Source organism: Pteropus vampyrus, unplaced genomic scaffold (genome assembly GCF_000151845.1).
Source record: "Pteropus vampyrus isolate Shadow unplaced genomic scaffold, Pvam_2.0 Scaffold192, whole genome shotgun sequence".
NCBI classification, from domain to species: Eukaryota; Metazoa; Chordata; class Mammalia; order Chiroptera; family Pteropodidae; genus Pteropus; species Pteropus vampyrus.
This window is the reverse complement of record NW_011888973.1, coordinates 109633-114407: the sequence shown is the minus strand read 5'-3', so window position 1 is coordinate 114407 and position 4775 is coordinate 109633.

Below are 4775 nucleotides of genomic sequence, written 5' to 3'. Positions count from 1 at the left end.
ACTTCTTTCTTGTACATTAAATCGCATAGCCATCTAGAAACAAAATTGTAGAACAGATCAAGTTTGCCTTTCTTCTCTCTGCCTTTCAGTACCTCTCAATTTCTGTGTTTCCCCCCTGACACCAGGTACCCAGAGACCCCTTTCTGCCCTTCCTTATTTCAGTATTTCGAATAAAGTTTTTGTGTGTAGAATATGAACGTATCCCCTTTCCATCCAAGAAAAATCTGAGCCTACGTGTTGAGCGGGCAGGTAGCTTTAAGAAGGCATTAACTTGCGTTATCCCCAGGGAGTTTCTGCAGCAGGGCTGCGGTGCAGTTAGAAAGGCATTGTTAGCTGCAAGACAGGAAGAAATTCAGCTTGGAAAGGTGAAGTGACATAACCAGTGTCGTTCGGTCAGTACGTGGCCAAGGCAGAAGCAGAGCCCGGTCTCGTGACTCACACTGCAGCCTTCTCTCCACGACACAGCTGTGAGAAGGCACTGGTTAGTTAAATCTCGTGCAATGATAAAAACTTCCTTTGGTTTTGATCCCAGAATGCGTTGTTCTGGGGTCAGTTTCTAAGCCCAATTGGAAGACTATCAGATGGTAGCATTTCAGCACTAGTAGGAGAGTATTGGCCGTGGAAATTTTTTAGGAAAGGTCTTTTTTAGTATTTATGTGGCCAGCCGACAAGGTCTACTGACTTCACCGGTACGTAAAGTGGACCCTTGTAAATCTGATCATTTTATCTTGCTTTTTGATATAAAATTGTATAATTCTTTTTATAATTCAAATGTTGGCAACAGACATAAACAAAGAAATTCATACGTAGCACAATTGTATAGAAGACAGGCTTTGGTATGAGACAGGATTAGGGCGAAGTTCTGATTCCTTAGTTCTTTGACTAAAGTTTGGTTAATTAACCTCCGACTATCTCATTTGCCTCAGTGGAAAGTGGGAACGATTACGTCTAATATTCAGCTTTTATATCCCGTCTGAATGTATTCACTGTCAAGTCTTCAAATATTTAAGAGTCATAATGACTGAAAAAAGCGATACCACTTTTCAGATGACTCCTTTATTTCTGTATGATACTATTTCTACCCCAGAACTTACTGAGGAAATACTCTATCTTAAGCAACATAGTAACACTTTAGTTCCAGACAAAGACATGTTTGCTCATTTTTCCAAAACATCAGCTTTTGATTAGAGAACACTATACAAAACAATCTTCAGTCCCTGTTAGCATGTTTGCTATGTACCTCAGCCAGTGAGAGGTGTGATGAGGTAGATGTTTCTCTGACATTTCCATCTGTCGTGAGCCTGCACCGGTTTCTTTTATTTCGAAGTGCTCTCAGGTTTTGTCTTTATTTATTTATTTTTTTCTGTACTGTCACTATTTTTAAGTGCAGTTTGAGTGCAAAATAGCCATGTGCCTCCCCAAAGGCTTACCAGTCTGAAAGTCAACTCAACAATAAAATAATACCAATGAACACTAAACAATTTAAAAATATGCTGAGCCTTTTTGAGCCACAGGTTATTAATTTTGGTGAAAATCAAAATACCAGGATTAGAAACACATGTAGTCAAGTGTACTCTTCAATGTCCAAACTGACACCACTTAATTCCTCTCAGTAGGCTGTGAAATGGCAATAGTTATTTTCGAATAGTTATTTTCAGCTGACTTTAAGAGAACATTTGCTCTTTGCCAGGTAGAACCTATATGGGAACAGTAATTATAACAAAAGACATTGATAAAGCACAGAGGTGAGCCTAAGGTATAAATGAGTATTTTGAGAACAAAATAATACAGAAATCAAGGAAGAAAACAAAGAGTAAAATATAAGGAAACAAAAGATGATAAATCAATGCTATATTGAAGGCTAACTGTTAAATGTTTGCCAGTTTCAACCAAAAGCTTAGATTCCTTTAATATTTTAATAAATTTATTATTTGTTCTTTAAAACTATGATGTGTATTATTACCATTGTCCACTAGTTTTCTAGTTTGAGAAATATTTTCCCTAGGTTAATCTATTGTTTATTTGTTCAATCACTGCACTAATCATCAAACAATTATTCTTTTATTCTAAATATATATGTTAATCACTTCCTAAGGTCACCTTTTCAGAATATTACAGGAGTGATTACAAGATTAAAGAATGAAAAGAAATAAAGCCAAGAATGTGCAAGTGGAAATTTACATTAATTACCTTGCAATGACAAGGATAAATTATCTTGTTTTTAAATCAGAAATCGTTCCTGAACTAGCAATCCACTATTGACACTCATTGTGATGGTACTTCTAAATGACCTTTGAAAACATATTCTTATAATGTATGCATATGCTTTAAATACACAGTATTAGCTCAACCTTCCAAAAGAATATTCACACTTATCAAGTGATATATATATATATATTCATATATGAATGAGAGAGAGAGAGAGAGAGAGAGAGAGAGATTGAGAGAAGGAGAGAAAGGGAGGAAGAGCCTTAATTTTCTTGTTCAGGCATTAGTCAAAGATTTAAGAATACAAAGAAAATAAGACTAGGTCACTAAATCTCAAGGCTTCTGGTTTAACGAGACAAATATCTAAAACAACTCAAATGAAATACATGCATGTGATATGGCAGTTTGATGAGGGTGAGTCAAGGAAGATGAAAAGGGGAATTAAGAAGACTCCTTGAAGTAGGTGTTCTTCAAACAGGATCTCAAAGTATAAAAATGGGAAGGCTACGTTCCCCCTCACAAGGGAAAGGCGAGCAGAGGGCATTGCCAGCAGGAAAAACAAACAACAAACAATTACCAAGATGTTATACATGTAACGAGTGGGTTGGCTGATGACAATGGAATTCTTATTTTTGAGGTGAATTTTCAGGATTCCGAGGTTCTCTTGGGTGTCCCAAGGACTGATAACATCAAGTCACTAGCAGCAACATAACGTACTTAATGCTGAAGCACAACATAATTTTCTGCATCTCTTAAAGATCCGCTGGTACCTTTACATAGTGACGGTGGAAAAGGTGCTACATCTGGACAAGACCTATGAACACGGTGCTTAGGGGAAACGAGCAATTTTAGAATTATTTTAAAGGAAAAGTTTAAACACGTTTATGTTCAATTACATCTAAGTGTCATTGAATCAAATTATAATTACATCTAATTGTATAATTCAGTGGTCAGATTGACAGCATACATACAGACCATCTCATATACAAAATTTTTCAGCCTCAATGGAAAAAAGAACCTCTCCAAAAATAGTTTCATTCAACATAGAGCTATTGAGTATCTGGTATGTGTGCTTGACAGTGACAGATACCAAAAGATAGGCATGAACTTGGATAAAATGCTGTCCCTTTATATTCTTCAAAGGAAAGAGTACATAGAAAACTGCATTAGAAACAGATGTGTATGTAGGAGAGGGACAAGGATGTTCAAGCTGGAAAGGGAGCATCACTAGTTGTTTCTAGAAGCTGCACTTGCATAGTGTAACCGTCATTTATACTTATAGTGTATACTTGTTTTGGAAGAGGGAACGTTGGAGAGGCAAAATGGAGGTTTATGAGGTTAAAGTCATTTCTTGGCAACATCATTGACTGTAATCGAAACACTTAAGGAAAAAAATAAAAAAAAAAATCACATTGGGATGTCATTTGACAAGCCTGGGACAAATGCAATTAAAAAGATCCCATGGTGAAATGTTGGCTAGCAAAAGTCAAATACTTAGAATAATTCTGCTTAAGACTCTGGTCTGGACAAGGGAACACAAACGTGCAGCAAAATTATCGCAAGAAGAGACAATAATATCTAGGAATAAATAGGGGCAGAGGGGCTACGGTAAATAAATGAGCAATACCCTGAAATGTTGTTTAAGAAAGAATCATACAGAAGATCTCTCACAGCGAAAGCCCTTGAACACAGAGACCACAAATACATTTCCCTGAGGACAGTTCATAAGTATTATTCAAAATATTTAAGAAGGATAAATTACTCTAATAAATCAGAGAGGGATCTGGATAAGGAAGTAAAATATTGAGTAAAAATATCGGAATGAGCGGAATGAACTTTGCAGAGATCAAGTCATATCGAACTATTAATCCTAAAAGCTAACAGAGTACTCCAGCAGACTCCAGCATACATGTCAACGGTGCATTACAGAGGAACTGAGCAACTGTCTGGAAGGAGGCGGGAGTTTTCTGCCTATTCTCATGTGCAATGATAGCTACTGACACTTTAATATTTTGATGAGTCTTAGCATTTTGGTGCAGAGGTGCTGTCGTACCTCCGTAGCCTTTGCTTAGTGATGGATTCCGGTCCCTATCTAGCATAGGAGCTCTCCCCTTAGATAATCTGAATAGTAAGCATATGTGATTTAGAGTTTAAAAGACTAGCAGAAACCAAGGAATTGCAATCTATATTTTTTGGTTTGCATTTGTATCGCGCCTCTCTGCAGAAGGTCACATAATGATTAGCAATTCAACAGAGTTCCAAAACTATTCTATTTAGGGGAAGGTAATAGAATGGTTAAATTAATGATAGTCTTGTTTGCTGAGAAACAGACTGTTGTTACCAAGAGTAAGGTTTGAACACAGGGGTAGAGCCCTCTAAGTCTACAGTGAATTCTTACTGAATGATTGGCTGTTTTTCTCTCTTGTTTGTTTGTTTGTTTGTTTTCTTAAAAGTTAATGTATCATTCGAGACTCTCACCTGGGACATGAATGCAGCCTCTCTCTTTCTCTCTGTCCCTCTGTCCCTCTGTCTCTCTCTCTCTCTCTCTCTCTCTCTCTCTTTATCCT